Here is a 16,453-nt window from a genome sequence, read left to right as displayed (position 1 = left end):
CTCTGTGTGACCCCATAGACGGCACCCAACAGGCTCCTCTGTCCCTGGGATTCTCCAGGCAAGAATACTAGAGTGGGTTGCCATTTCCTTCTCCAAAAAGAGATGTTTTTAATCTCTATTTTACAAATAAATAAAGTCTAGGTGAGATTAAAGACTTACCAGGACCACATAGGATTCTAATCCATACCTGTCCCAGCATATTCTCAGCCAGACAACCTCTAAGGTTGCTTTTAACCTTGAGAAGTTAGGAGGCAGGAGTTCTGTTTTAAGCTGTCCTGGGATCAACTGCAAAACTGCCATCAACTTGCAACTTTCTATATCCTCTTACCTACTGAAACTCTGGAATAGAATTTTAAACTCATAGCTATTCAAGTTCAGTGCCCTGATCTTGACTAGATAGAGGCTCTCTGAATTTATTGATTTTTAAATAATTTTATTCATTTATTTTTAGCTGTGCTTGGTCTTTGTGGCTGCTTGGGCTTTTCTCTAGTTGTGGCGAGAGGGGGCTACTCTCTTGTGGCAGGAGGGCTTCTCATTACGGTGGCTTCTCACTGGGGAACACGGGCTCTAGGGCTCTTGGGCCTCAGTAGTTGCAGTTCCTGGGCTCTAGAGCACAGGCCCAGTAGCTGTGGTATATGGGTTTAGCTACCCTGCAGCATGTGGGATCCTCCTGGGTCAGGGATTAAACCCCTGTCTCCTGCATTGGCAGGTGGATTCTGTACTCCTGAGCCACCAGGGGAGCCCCAAGGCTTTCTGAATTTAAATAGTCCCTTCCATAGCCTAGACATCTTTTGCGGAAGATGAAAGAACTTTAAAGGGTGGAAATAGACTTTTGGGGATGAATAAGTGGATTTATTGTGTTATTTCTGGATTCGGCCGAGCTGAGTTTCTCCTGTTGCAGAGGAAATGGCTTTCCCTGTTGGGTGATCTGGTTTAATGGATTCAGGGACAACTTCTTCAGCACTTTGTTGGACACTTCGTATATCCTGGGTGAACATTTCTAATTACTGTAACCACTGGGTTTTTTTTTGTAGTTGTTTGTTTTTTGCTTAAAAGTTCATTGTAAGACGGGAGACCAGTAATTTTTATTTTTTAAAATTAATTTTTAAATTAGAGGATAATTGCTTTACAATGTTGTATTGGTTTTGGCCATACAGCAACTTGAATCCCTTGCCTCTTGAGCCTCCCTCTCGCCCAGTAATTTTCATTTGCACACTGCAACATTTTCAGAGAAAGTTTGTGAATATTACTAGCAAGAAACAACGATGTGGGGCAGGGAGCATAGGTGTTCTGATTCTCATTTAATAGGCAAGAAAAATTGCTGACCGTTCATTCAGTTGGCAAGTGATAGGGCCTGAATGGTAACTCAAATATTTCTACTTCTAATCCTGTGTGTATGCTCATTTTATTATAGTTATTTAGGTTTTCTAACTGGAGGGGAAACAACATGGACTTTTAGCATGAATCTAGCTTTTGTGAATAGTTCTCATGGTGGTTTTGAAAAATATAGAAGAAAACAGTTTATTAAGTTGCACAGTTTGAGGAAAATACCAATAACCATTGCTTTTCCTTAAAAAAAAAAAAGAGGTCTCAATTTTATGTAAGGTCTAAAAGTTTAGAGTTTGCCATAACAAAAAGTATGGACAAGTGTTTCTTTTCCTTTTTTTTTTTTTTTTTAGTATTTATGTATCTATTTGGCTGTTTGGGGTCTTAGTTGCAATCCAGGGGATCTTGGTCTTCACTGAACCACGAGAGATCTTTAGTGGCAGCATGTGGGATCTAGTTCCCTAACCCAGAATGGAACCTGGGCCCCCTGCATTGGGAGCTCAGAGTCTTAGCCACTGGACCACCAGCGAAGTCCTTGGACAAGTGTTTCTGAGCCAACCACTACTTGATCTCTGTTTCTTACAAAGAAGATGGAATTTGGACACATCCCTCTTCTGGGAGCATTGTTTTTTTGCTTGCTTTGCACTTGAGTGATTGCCTCTGATTTCTACAGCTAAATGAAGAAGTTTGTTGATGACTTTCTTTTATGAAGGAAGAAAAGTCCTGGAACTTTCCCCTTTGAGTTTGAGGTTTTCAGAGCAGGTATTAACAGATGAGGGCTTCCCAGGTGGCTCAGTGGTAAAGAATCCTCCTGTCCCATTGCAGGAGATGCAGGTTCAATCCCTGGTCAGGAAGAATCCCCTGGAGTAGGAAATGACAACCCACGCCAGTATTCTTACCTGAGAAATCCCATGGACAGAGGAGCCTCGCTGGGTTGCAAAGAGTTGGACATGACTTAGAGACTAAATAACAACTAACAGATGAACCTAGGTTACTTGAACACCTTGTCTTTTTCCTGAGAAGTTAATTTTTCATCTGGTTTATGCCAAATTCTGCCCCTTTGTGATAACAAGGCAGGTATTCAGAAGCCACAGAGGTAGTCTAAAGAACACTTTGAGTTTCCCTAAACAGAGGTGACACAGGAATGACTCACCTAGAGGACAAGAGCATGGTAGTTGGGTATTCAGTTCGCTGTCACTTAGACCAGTACTTTCTACCTTGGTTACACAAGCAAAGACACAAAGAGCTTTTAAAACATATTGGTGCCTGAGACCCATCACCCCTAGGTTGGGGCAGGGTCTAAGCAAAGGTAGTTTTTAAGTTTCCCCAGTGATGCTAGTATGCAGTAAGGTTTAAGAATCTCCAGCCGAGGCTTCCAGTATCTTGTTCCAAACCAGGTGGGATAACCCCAAATGACAACAGTTCTTCCAGCCAGGACATTACAGATATGTTGGGTAAGCAGTTCATCAGTATAAAATAGACATTTATCTTTTTTTAATGAGAGTTTTTTTTTTTTTTTTTTTTTTTGTCGGAGCATAGTTGATGAACATGTTGTGTTAGTTTCAGGTGTATAGGAAAGTCATTCAGTCATACATACAGGTGTACCTATTCTTTTTCAATTCTTTTCTCATTCAGGTTATCACAGAATATTGAGGAGAATTCCCTGTGCTATACAGCAGGTCTTTGTTGGTTATCTATTATAAATACAGTAGTGAAAATACACATTTCCTGAGCACTCGTGTTCTAGGTGCTGGAAATATTTCCAGGAGCAAGACTGGCCCTGCCTCGGCCTCCAGAATCTTGCTTTCTAATGGGCAGAGACAAACACACAAACTCGACTGTGGTGTTAAGAAGGAAACACACTGAGTAATCAGGCGTCGAGGAAAGCCTCTAAGAGGAATCATTTTTGCAAAATCTGAAGGAGCAGCTGAACCCAGAGCCTACGGTAACGCAGAGGGAATAGAGGGTGAAAAAAATCCCAAAACAAGGAGAGTGGTGTGTTTGAGGAACAGAAAAGCCTGCAGTCCCTTTCGTTTATTTAGAAAGGGGAGTGGCAGAGAGTGAGCAAGCTCTAGCCTGACATTACTTATAGTTTGCACACATCACTCAGCATGTCCCTGCCAAATAGCACACACTCTGCAAAGGGAACCCAAAGAGAAGTGTCCCCCAGGAGCCAGGGTACTGTGTGCTGCACACAGGGTTCCACAGGATTAGCAAAAAATTGCTAACTATGAGAAAAAGCTAGGCAGACCTCTGTGACACTGAGATAAACTGTGAAAAGGGGTAAATTCAATTATATATTTGATATCCAGAGGATTTGGCCTAACATTTTAGTCTTTTATCTTGTTACTAGCCATCACTCAAATACAGTCTATCAGTGTGGCAGAACTGGCCTCATTTTGGAACAAATTCAGTTTTCTGACGTACTGTTTTTGAGGTTTCTACCCAACCAAATTTTTTGGAAGGTGGGATGTTTGTCAAATATCTGTAATGTTGGAGAAATCAAATTTGTGCCTATGGTGGTTTAGTCACAAAGTTGTGTCCGACTCTTGCGACCCCATGGATTGTACCCCACCAGGCTCCTCTGTCCATGGGATTTCCCAGGCAAGAATACTGGAGTGGGTTGCCATTTCCTTCTCCAGGGGATTTTCCCAACCTAGGAATCAAACGCCAGTCTCCTGCATTGCAGGCAGATTCTTTACCGACTGAGAGGCTTAATTTCTATCAATATCTTGTTTTAAGAAACATTGACTCAGTTCCTTTGCTTGTTGTCATAAAGACTTCTACTTCAGTTGTGCAGGATCTGGGAATTCCCTGATGGTCCAGTAGTTAGTACTCCTTGATTTCACTCCTGGGGGCCCAAGTTCAATCCCTGGTTGGGGAAATAAGATGAGATCCCCCAAGCTATGAAGAGCAGCCAAAAAAAAAAAAAAAAAGTTCAGGGTTACTAACTGCTTACTGTGTAATGGTAACCAGAGGGGAAAAAAGCTACACTGATTTATTTTCAGCAAAGCTTTCTAAGGCCTCTCTGCTCTTGAATTTAAAACAATTTTTTTTCAATCATGTAACCTGGAATTAATTTTCCTGGTTGGCATGTTGTTACTCATTCTCTACAAAACAAACCATGGGGTTCAGTGCAGAGAAAACAACTATAATTAATATGTATCCTCAACCAGAATGTCCAAGAATTCCAATAATCCCCTCATGCTTTTACATAAGAGATGGTATGTTTCCCTGATAAAAGTGCTTTAAAAGATGATCTTAATAAGAAAGATAGCCCTTCTGAAGAAATCCATATGAGGCAAGAAAAAAAAAAACACTCAATTTTTTAAAAAAATACAAGACTAAAGTAATTGTTAAAGATTTTATTCTTAGCAATAATACATGAGATCTGTAAGCTCTTTCCAAGACACAACAGGAAGTATGAAACCTGGCCGATCGGATTATGGAAAGATGGTGACCAAATTATAGTCGTGGCTATAATGAATAAGGAAAAACAAGTCAAGAAATATCCACAGGAAACCTGGGGCAATTTTCTCTTTCTTGAATCTGAAAGATGGATTTCAATTGCACCAGGATGGATTTCTCCTTGAAATAAGATGCCCATAATACTTCTAAAACAAACTCGTTGATTAGAAAAATACATGTCTAGTCTCCATTAGTCCTTAGGCTCTGTGATGTAGAGCATACTTTTTTTTTTTTTAAGTGCACCAATCATAGTATCTGTAAGTTAAGTATTAGGAAATTAATAAAAGTAATTAATTAGTGGGTGTTTATTTACTTTACAAAACTTGTCACAAGTCAAAGGGCCATGCCTATTTTTTCACTGTTATATTTCCAGCACCTAGCACCGCACCTGACGCCTCACAGGTATTCTTTTCTTTTCTTTTTTGGCCGCACCATGAGGCTTGCAGGATCTTAGTTCTCTCACTAGAGATTGAACCCACATACTCTCTGACATACTATTTTTGAGTTCTCTACCCATCCAGACTTTCTGGAAGGTGGGATGTTTGTCAGAAATCTGCGTGTGTGTGTGTGTGTGTGTGTGTGCTCAGTTGTGTCTGACTCTTTGCCACCCCATGAACTGTAACCCTCCAGGCTCCTCTGTCCGTGGGATTTCCCAGGCAAGAATACTGGAGTGGGTTGCCATTTCCTACCCCAAGGGATCTCCCTGACCCAGGGATCGAACATTTGTCTCTTGCATCTCCTGCACTGGCAGGCTGTTTCTTTACCACTGTACCACCTGGGAAGCCCAAATATCTGTAATGGAGAAATCAAATATAAGCCTATAGAAGGCTTAATCTCTATGACTTTCCTGGTTTCACTGCCCTAGGCAGTGAAAGCGTCGAGGCCTAACTGCAAGACCACCAGGGAATTCCCATTCACAGATATTCTTTAAATATTTGTTGAATGAATTAATTTCTTAAATAGCAGCTGCACATTATACATTTCATCCCCTCAAACTTGATTTAGAAACTTCTCCAGGAGTGTTTATGTTACCCAAAGAAAAGCAGATGGACAAAGAGAGGGAATAAAATACTCAGGATGTCTTATCAAGGAAAACAGCAAAACCTCTTTTAAGATTAGGACAAGCAACTGTTGTGTGTTGTTGTTGTTGTTGTTGTTGTTTTTTGCCATGCCATGAAGCATGTGGGATCTTAGTTTCCTGACCAGGGATCAAACCCAGACTCTTGGCAGTGAGAGCATGCAGTCCTACCCTTGAACCGCCAGGAGATTCCCAGGACAAGCAACTGTAGAAAATCAAAACAGTGAAAGATTTGAACTGTCAAGCAGGATCATGCTTTGAGGTATATTCCTAACTAAAAGCAGGGGATAAAATAGATACAATTTAGAGACTCTAAGGTCTTTCCCTGATTAAGCAGGCCTAAGATAAGAGTCTGAAGAATGGCCGCCTGGCTGAATATATCCTTTGGATGTTTTTATCAGCAGCCTCTAGATTTGAAAACAGTGCTGAACATACTTTTAATTGATCTTTGAGGTGCTCTAAGCTACAACTGAAAGCCGACCCTCTTTTCTATTTGCTTGAACAAGAGCCTGAAAAGGAAAGCTAAAGAGCTTTCTAGTGATGTCCTTTACCCCTGTTCTAAAAAGAACCTGTATTTTCCATGGAATTCAGGAAATTTCACAACACCCAGGGGCTAATGTGAAGTTAGTTTTTACTCACTACTGAAGGAAATGGCAACCCACTCCAGTATTCTTGGCTGAAAAATCCTCTGGACAGAGGAGCCTGGCAAGTCCATGGGGTCAAAGAATCAGACACAACTGAGTGCATGCATTCACACACACATGAACCAACTAAAGTTCCTTTCAGATTCCTTTCCTAAAGTGGAAAAGTATCTAAACTCCTCAAGCTACTACTTATAATTGCAGAAAGATGGAAATCATGTTAGATCCCATAATATAATGGGGCATAAAACATTTTATGAATCTACATAAAATGTGTAAAAGATTACAAAAGTGTACTCTGTGAAAGAACATTTACTTAGTGCTTCAACCTGTGAATGAATGTCAAAGAAGATGAATGAAAAAAATATTTTATCTACACACATTTGTTCAGTATTTATTACTAATAATTCATGATTATTTATATGGGAATAACAATCCCTTCTTCTGTAGCCAACATAGTTCCCAGCCTGGTAGACATACATGGTGAGGGTATTTCAGTTCAGTTCAGTGCAGTCGCTCAGTTGTGTCCGACTCTTAGTGACCCCATGAACCGCAGCATGCCAGGCCTCCCTGTCTGTCACCAACTCCCTGAGTAAATGCATGTAAATTACCCCGAAGTCACCAAACTGGTGAGCTCAATGTGAGAAATAACAGTGCCACTCCAATAATCTTCAGATTTAAAAAATTATTTGCTGCTTAATTGATAAATATAATTAAAATGTATCTATTCCTTTTGCTCAACATGTGTGTGTGTGTGTGTATATATATATATATATATATACATATATACATAAATATCAGGGAAGGCAATGGCACCCCACTCCAATACTCTTGCCCGGAAAATCCTATGGATGGAGGAGTCTGGTAGGCTGCAGTCCATGGGGTCACAAAGAATCAGACACGACTGAGTGACTTCACTTTCATGCATTGGAGAAGGAAATGGCAACCCACTCCAGTGTTCTTGCCTGGAGAATCCCGAGGGCGGGGGAGCCTGGTGGGCTGCCGAGTATGGGGTCACACAGAGTCGGACACGACTGAAGTGACTTAGCAGCATATATTAATATATGAATTTAATGATTGTAATACTGTAAGAGAGTTGAAAGTTGCTGGTAGGCATTACTTTTTAAAAAACAGCTTTATTGAAATAGTATTTACCTACCATAAAAATTCACATTTTAGTGGTATTTAGTTGTACAAACATCACCACAATCTAATTTTAGAACATTTTCATTATTCCCCACCCTCCCATAAGTATCTATTATCAGTCACTCTTCATTCTTCACCTCTTTCTCCCCAACCTAGCCGTAGGCAACCACTAATCCACTTCGTTTCTCCCCTGATTCCTTAGTCTGGACATTTCATGTAAATGGAACCATATATATGGGCTCTTATATCTGGCTCTTATCATTCTGCAGAATGTTTTCAAGCTTCTTCCATGTTGTACCAGGTAGCAGTAGTCAATCAATTCTTTTTATGGTTGTATAATTTTCCATTGTGATGTAACACTTTGGTTCAGTTCGTCATTTGATGGATATTTGGGTTGTTTCCACTTTGGCGCTATTATGAATAACACTGCTATGAACATCTGTGTGTAAGTTATACACATGTGTTCATCTCATTGGGGCTTCTGGGTCATATAATAACTATGTTAACCTTTGGAAGGACTGTTGACCAAAGTGGCTGCACCATTTTTTGAATATTTTCCTACCAGCAATGTATGAGGGTTCTAACTTCTCCACATCCTCACGGACATTTGTTATTGCCAGTCTTTTTTACGATAGCCATCCTAATGGATGTGAAGTCATATTTCACTGTGGTTTTGATTTGCATTTCATTAATAACTACCAATTATTAGAGTGCATTTCTCATATTGGCTGTGGTATATCTTCATAAAAGAAACGTCTATTCAAAAATACTTTGCCTATTTTAAAATTGGATTTTTAAAAAATGGCTGAGTTGTAAGGGATCTTTATATATTCTGCATACTATACCTTTATCAGATGTATGATTTGCAGATATTTTCTGTCATTCTGTAGGTGTCTTTCTTTGCATTTTCTTAATAGTGTCCTTTGAAGCACAGAAGTTTTCTATTTTGACATTCAGTTTATCTATTTTTTTCCTTTGGTTGCTTGTGCAAAAGTTTTTCTATTGTAATGAAGTCCAATTTATATTTTATTTTATTCTTTATGCTTTTGGTATCATATATATGAAACCATTGCCTAACCCAAGTTCCTAAAGATTTACTCCTATGTTTTCTTCTTAGAGTGCTATAATTTTACCTCTTACATTTGGGTCTATGATCCTTTTTCATTTATTCTTTTTTGTATTTGGTGTGAGGTAGGAATCCAACTTCATTCTCTAGCACATATAGTTGCCATTCTCAATTTAAATGTCTTGGCAGTCTTGTTGATAATCAATTAACTATAAATGTAAAGGTTTTTTCTGGACTCTCAATTCTTTTCCATTGATCTGTATGTCTATCCTTGTACCAGTACCACACTGTCCAATTTCTGCAATGCTGTAGTAAGTTTTGAAGTCAGGAAGTGAGCATCCTCCAACTTTCTTCTTTCTTTAAGGTTGTTTTGACTGTTCTGTGGGCATCCCTTCGGTAGGTCTCACTGAAGTAGGGTCTAATCCTTAGTTTTGCCATCTTAGAATCTTGATTTTACCAGTTATTCCCCAAAGTGCACAGTACCAGAGCATTGGTTCATACCCTCTCAAACTTGCAAGAAAATGCCAAGTTTGATACACTATATGCATTTTGAGATATTCCTTTCTTGGTAATCTCTACCAAAATGGCTATGCGGGGAATTCTTCCTTACAAGGTGCCAAATTAGTTAGTAAGTTTCCTTAGTAAACTTGGAATTGGAAATGAAAGCTCAGGGAGGGATATAGTATAATGACTAAGAGTTACAGGCTTTTTAAAGTTTGAATCCTATCTCTGCTACTCAGTGATTGTGTAACCAGGACAAGATTTTTAACCCTTTCCATCTGTAAAATAGGGGAGAATAATCCCTTTCTCATAGAGTCACTGTGAATGGAAAATAAAATAAAATTATGTAATTAATACTATAAAAAAGCTGGAAGTTGCTAGCTTCCTGAGCTAAACCCTTATAAACCCTTACACAGTGCTTGGGACTAGTTAGATTTCAGTAAATGGTACCGACCAGATACACTTGTAGAATGCTTCATTCAGGGTGTGAAGAACAGCTGCCTGACATAGCACAGCTTCCTAGAGACCTGAAACATTGTGTCTGCAGATATGGGATCTTTTGGGTTTGAAAGACTTTGGGTAGGAATGGAACCATTTTTAGAGTGGGATAGAGGGACCTGGAGAAAGCACTGCTACTGCCTGGTTGTGGATATTCCATTGCCTGAGGCCATTATTACTAGATTTAGAGTTCAGTTCAGTTCATTTCAGTCACTCAGTCATGTCCGACTCTTTGTGACCCCAGGAATCGCAGCACACCAGGCCTCCCTGTTCATCACCATCTCCTGGAGTTCACTCAGACTCACATCCATCGAGTCAGTGATGACATCCAGCCATCTCATCCTCTGTTGTCCCCTTCTCCTCCTGCCCCCAATCCCTCCCAGCATCAGAGTCTTTTCCAATGAATCAACTCTTCTCATGAGGTGGCCAAAGTACTGGAGTTTCAGCTTCAGCATCATTCCTTCCAAAGAAATCCCAGGGTTGATTCTTGATTGATTATTATTGATTCTTATTCATTTAAATTGCAAAAAGTAGTATTTACTGATGTAGCCTCTAAATCCTAAAATGTAGAGCCATCCTTTGCACTGGTTTTTCTAGAGTGCACATATTCAGAAACTTCAGTTATCAAAAATACTACTAAGATTTAAGAAATAAGTGAAAACTAGTTATTGAGCAGTTAAACCAGATGTCACAGAACCTCATGTGCTTAATCCACATGGCAGTCCCACAGAAAATCGTTACTCAAAACTTGAAAGTCTAAACTAATAATAGAAGTTTATCTGTGTCTAAGTTCATAGTACAATAGAATCATTAAAAACAAACAAACAAAAACAGGAAAGAAGGTTGTTAGGTAGAAGAACGGAAAAGTGTCAGCCCAGTAGTGAGAAAGGAGACATAAACAGATGTAAATCTAAAGTAATCATAAAACAGCATTCTAGAGGTAACTTATTATAGAGACATCAGTTCAGTTTAGTTCAGTCGCTCAATCGTGCCCGACTGTTTGCGACCCCATGAATCACAGCACGCCAGGCCTCCCTGTCCATCACCAACTCCAGGAGTTCACTCAAACTCATGTCCATCGAGTCGGTGATGCCATCCAGCCATCTCATCCTCTGTCATCCCCTTCTCCTCCTGCCCCCAATCCCTCCCAGCATCAGGGTCTTTTCCAATGAGTCAACTCTTCGCATGAGGTGGCCAAAGTATTGGAGTTTCAGTTTCAGCATCAGTCCTTCCAATGAACACCCAGGACTGATCTCTTTTAGGATGGACTGGTTGGATCTCCTTGCGGTCCAAGGGTCTCAAGAGTCTCCTCCAACACCACAGTTCCAAAGCATCAATTCTTTGGCGCTCAGCCTTCTTCACAGTCCAACTCTCACATCCATACATGACCACTGAAAAACCATAACCTTGACTAGACGGACCTTTGTTGGCAAAGTAATGTCTCTGCTTTTCAGTAGGCTATCTAGGTTGGTCATAGCTTTCCTTCCAAGGAGTAGGAAGGATTTCAAATCCTGAAAGTTGATGCTGTTGAAGTGCTGCACTCAATATGTCAGCAAATTTGGAAAACTCAGCAGTAGCCACAGGACTGGAAAAGGTCAGTTTTCATTCCAGTCCCAAAGAAAGGCAATGCCAAAGAATGCTCAAACTACTGCACAATTGCACTCATCTCACACGCTAGTAAAGTAATGCTCAAAATTCTCCAAGCCAGGCTTCAGCAATATGTGAACTGTGAACTTCCAGATATTCAAGCTGGTTTTAGAAAAGGCAGAGGAACCAGAGATCAAATTGCCAACATCCGCTGGATCATCAAAAAAGCAAGAGAGTTCCAGAAAAACATCTATTTCTGCTTTATTGAGTATGCCAAAGCCTTTGACTGTGTGGATCACAATATACAGTGAAAAGTTCTGAAAGAGATGGGAGTACCAGACCACCTGACCTGCCTCTTCAGAAACCTATATGCAGGTCAGGAAGCAACAGTTAGAACTGGACATGGAACAACAGACTGGTTCCAAATAGGAAAAGGAGTACGTCAAGGCTGTATATTGTCACCTTGCTTATTTAACTTCTATGCAGAGTAAATCATGAGAAACTGGGCTGGAAGAAGCACAAGCTGGAATCAAGATTGCCGGGAGAAATATCAATAACCTCAGATATGCAGATGACACCACCCTTATGGCAGAAAGTGAAGAGGAACTGAAAAGCCTCTTGATGAAAGTGAAAGAGGAGAGTGAAAAAGTTGTCTTAAAGCTCAACATTCAGAAAATGAAGATCATGGCATCTGGTCCCATCACTTCATGGGAAATAGATGGGGAAACAGTGGAAACAGTGTCAGACTTAATTTTGGGGGGCTCCCAAATCACTGCAGATGGTGATTGCAGCCATGAAGCTATAGAGACATAGATCTACATAATTTTAAGGGCATTCATTGGTCTTAATAGAATGCAATAATGGTAATAATGATAACGATGTCCTTAATCACCAAGCGTGTATTTTTCAAAGGGCTGTATTCAAGAAAATGTGGGTTTTCTTGGGGAGAGGAGTTCTGTAAAGTAGGTAAAGGTTTCATTTAAATGGAGTATCTTGCCAGATAAATGAGATGTTTCTGGCCTTAGATTTGACTCAGCAGGTAGAATTTGCTAGCTAAAGTGGCATTCAAATAAGTAGTTTAGGGAGCTCAAAGGTGAACTGTTTTATGTGTATTCTTATCCTAGCGTAGTTGTTACTAAGTATCCAGGGGAATCAAAACTGTAATTGTACCTTCTCCCTCAGCAGGGTTTTCTCCCAACCCTTTCAGTATCTCAGCTAAACGATGTTGTGTTGATCTACTCTGGACAGCCTTAATAAAGAGTGAAATTACTTGGCAACTAGCTGTCTGTATACTGCAGCCATTCCATTCTGGTCAGGCATAAACATGCACAGTGACATTGCGCTATCCTTCTTTGTGAAGACAGAAATTCAAGAGATTTCTGTCAACTGAAAGTGCAGTGCAAGTCGCTCAGTCGTGTCCGACTCTTTGCGACCCCATACAGTCCATGGAATTCTCCAGGCCAGAATACTGGAGTGGGTAGCCTTTCCCTTCTCCAGGGCATCTTCCCAACCCAGGGAACGAACCCAGATCTCCAACACTGCAGGCGAATTCTTTACCAGCTGAGCCACAGGGGAAGCCCAAGAATACTGGAGTGGGTAGTCTATCCCTTCTCAAAGTTATGTTAAATATCACCCTTCTAGGATGGGAAATCCCAAGGACGGGGGAGCCTGGTGGGCTGCCGTCTATGGGGTCGCACAGAGTCCGACACGACAGAAGCGACTTAGCAGCAGCAGCAGCAGCAGGATGGGAAAGGGAATAAACATAAGGTGGTGCTGCCTATTGCAGGCAGATGATTTACCGACTGAGCTATGAGGGAAGCCCGACTGAATTTGTAACCTTCCGTTGTCTTCTCTCGTTCAAATATGGATGTTAAAGTTTTAATCCGGTATTAAAGCCAGCTCAGGACCTAAGAGACCCGTAGAATTTTTAGAATCGGAAGGCTTTTAGAAAATGTGTCCACCCTCTTCATTTCACAGAAGGGAAAACCGAGGCCTTGGGACACGTTATGATTTAATGTAGGTCACCCAGTTAATTAGTGACAGAGTAGGAACCCAGGTGTCCCCAGGCCTTCGTAAGCCAGTGGTTTTCTAGTACGCTCCCTAGTCTTGGACCAGTTCCTTCCCCTCTTTGGTCGGGGGCGGGAGAGTCGGAGGAGGTTGTTCTTTCTTTCCCTTCATAGCTGTGCAATTTAGAACGCGGGCCTGATCATAGGGATGACGAGGTGTCAGCCCGGCTCTCCACCACTTGAGGTGCGCGCGGTCTCTCTAGATGGGGACATGGGGCTGGGTCTCTCCTTAGCCTGGCGCCCCTTTCGCGATTGGTGCTTAGCACCTGGACTGAATCGCTGTATCATCGCGGCGACACTCTCCTGGCTCCCGATTTTACGGCACAGGCGTGTGCCACCGCCTTCTCAGACCGAAGGGAGAATCTGGGGTCCGAAATCACTACAGTGTCAAGAGGGAGGCTCCGGAAACCGTCCCAGTTCCTCGGCGGACCCCAGCCTGGCGGGGAAATGCCCAGCGAATGAATGACCTCGGCGCCGACACCGCCGCCGGTCAGCTCGCGGCCGGGGTGTGCCTGCCGGGCCTGACGTGGCGGCGGGGCCGCGGGGAGGGGAGAGGCCGCCGCGAGGGCGCGGCCTGACGTGGCGGCCGCGGCGGGGCGGCGAGGGGAGCCCGGGCCACTGCACTGCCCCGCGCTCCGGCCAGAGGGCGCCCGGCCCCAACACTTCCCCGCCCCGAGGCCGCCCAGCGCTCCCGGAGTAACCGCACCCGCGATTGGGTCGGCGGCGTGGCGGGGCCATGTTGGAGCCGGGCAGCGACCCCGCCCCCCGCCGCCCTCCGCCCCAGGTCAGACCGGGTCGTGTGGGAAGGGGAGCGACAGAGGGGAATCCTCCCTTCCCGGTCGCCCGGCGCTGCGGGAGCGGCGGCGGGAGCTGCCGCGGCCTCGGCCGCCCCTCCGAACCCGGGCCAATCAGCGGCGCGGGCACAAATATGCAAATGGCGCGCCGGTGCTGCCGGAGTGCCGCTCGCAGGGGCTGGTGGGGTCGCGCTGGGGGAGTGAACTGGGCCAATCAGGCGGGTGCGTGGCGGCGCGGGGGAGGCGGTGCCCCTTCACTCCTCCCTCCGCTCCCTCCCGGCCCCGCGCTGACAGGGGGGCCTGGCCGCGCCGCCGGTAAGTGCCGCCGCCACCCGTCGCTGCCACCCACCGCCCCAGGCGTGGGGAGGAAGCCCCGGGGGCGCCCCGGGGCAGCGGCCGCTGCTCAACTGGTGGGGAGAGGCGGGGGCGGGTTCTGTCATCCGGGTGGTCGCCTGAGGCCGCCCCCGCCCGGCCAGCCGCGCGTGTCAGTCTCGGTCGAAGCGCGGGGCGGCGGGGGCGCCTCAGTCATGGCGAAGCCCGAGAGCCCGCGAGCGGCGGTGAGTACGTGCCGCCGCCGCCGCCGCCGCACGGCCGGGGTGAGGCGGGGGGGCGGTCGGGGCAGGCCGGGCCGCGTCGCGGCCGCCTAGGTGAGGGGCCGGCGCCCGGGGGCGGGCGGGCGCCCAGGGAGGCCTGGGATGGGGCGCTGCCCGCACGTGCGGCCCAGCCCGCCCGCGGCCAGCCCCGCGCCTGTCATGGCTGCGGGCAGCTGCCCCCGCCTCCCAGCCCGCAGACCCCGGGGTCGAGACCGGGTCGCAGAGCCTGTTGCGTCGGATGGAGGTGAGGGCAGGGCGGGCAGGGCGTGGGTTGGCAGGACCCCCCTCCCTTACCCTCCCCGCTTGAGGTCCGGGCCTCCCCGTCCGCTCGCTTCCCTCCCGAGGGTCGGGCTTGCCTCCATCCTGCAGCTTCTTCCCCCTCCCGCCTGCTTTCTCGCCTCCGTGACTCATGACAAGGCGTCCCGCGCGAGTGCTGGGTGCCTTGGAGCCCGGGACGCCCCCGGCGCTTTCCCAGGCCTGGGCGTCCGGGTTACGACCGCAGTGCTTCTCTATGATACCCCGCCCCGAGGGCCTCTCCACGTCTGCAGCGGGGCCCCGACCCCACCAGCCCCTGTGTGTGTCGGGCCTCCGCCGTGACTGCTGCTTTCTTGGCATCTGGGTGTGGGACGTGATGGGTGGTTCCAGGGCTCTCTTCGCGGAGATCCATCCCAAAGCCACGCACGACCCGGAAAGCCTGGGTGTCTGACTGGCCTGTAGCAGTCGCCAGCTCAGAGTGGTTTCTGTTTGTTCCTTTTTTGGTTTTGTTTTGCCCCCTCCCCCGCCCCTTTTCTTAAGGAAAATAAAACTTTTCAGAACAAAGTAGACGAGGTTTTTTTTTTTTTTTTTTTTTTCTTTTCCAATTGTGATTATTTACCAGTGTTACACAGTTACTTTCTTGGACTACGATTTGACTGTATAGTGACTTTTAATCAATTTATGTGAAATACTCATAAGTACTTCAGAGCCCTTCCCCATTAAATAAACTTTATCTTCATGAATGCAATCATTATCACAATTTAATTTCTTAGTTTTGCACTCTCAGCTTTTCTCTGATTTCAGAGTCTCTAGTTTTACTTAAGCATCTATGATCTTGAACAGAATTTTTGTTAATATTACTTAGCCTAAACTCTGCATAATTGTACAGGTACTTAGAACCATTAGGTTTACAAATACTTGAATGTATGGAAGGGGAACTTAAGGGGGGATTCCTCTTTGTGGAGGGGGGCGGTTGTTGTTTTTGGTTTTTGCAGTGCAAAAGGATGAATTAAGTGTTTGTTTTATGTTAGATATACAGAACTTGAATTTAAATGTGACTTTTTGCTAACAGCACAGAGCCTTCCATGTGACCAATGTTTGATAAATACTATTTTTGGGTTTCCTGGGTGGCTCAGTTGTAAAGAATCCGCCTTCAACGCGAGAGACTCCAATTCCATCTCTGGGTCAAGAAGATCCCCTGGAGGAGGAAATGGCAACCCACTTCCCTATTCTTGCCTGGGAAATCCCATGGGAAGAGCCTGGCGGGCTACAGTCCGTGGGGTCCCAAAACAGTTGGACATGACTGAGCAACAAAACATTTTTTGTTAAATAATATTTGTTAAATCATAAAATATTTTTTATTAAACAACAAAATATTTACTAAATGAAAAATATCTTGCTACCATGTAGCTTTCAAGACTTTTCTGTTTATAT

At 44.4% G+C, this 16,453-nt stretch overlaps 1 protein-coding gene across 7 annotated transcripts in view; it reads left to right on the top strand.

Annotated features, from left to right (window-relative positions):
- CHD9 (chromodomain helicase DNA binding protein 9) overlaps positions 1-16,453 on the top strand; it is a 219,269-nt gene that overhangs the window by 47,949 nt on the left and 154,867 nt on the right. Inside the window, exon 1 of one of the 7 annotated variants that reach the window (XM_040253576.1) lies at positions 14,429-14,486. The exons of the other annotated variants lie outside the window; for them this stretch is intronic. The gene's annotated coding sequence lies outside the window, so the exon portion shown is untranslated. Of the gene's footprint in view, positions 1-14,428; positions 14,487-16,453 lie in introns of those variants that run through there. 7 annotated transcript variants of the gene reach the window in all.

Source organism: Oryx dammah, unplaced genomic scaffold, assembly GCF_014754425.2.
Source record: "Oryx dammah isolate SB20612 unplaced genomic scaffold, SCBI_Odam_1.1 HiC_scaffold_13, whole genome shotgun sequence".
NCBI classification, from domain to species: Eukaryota; Metazoa; Chordata; class Mammalia; order Artiodactyla; family Bovidae; genus Oryx; species Oryx dammah.
The sequence above is the reverse complement of the archived record's forward strand: the minus strand, read 5'-3'. Positions and strand labels throughout refer to the sequence as shown.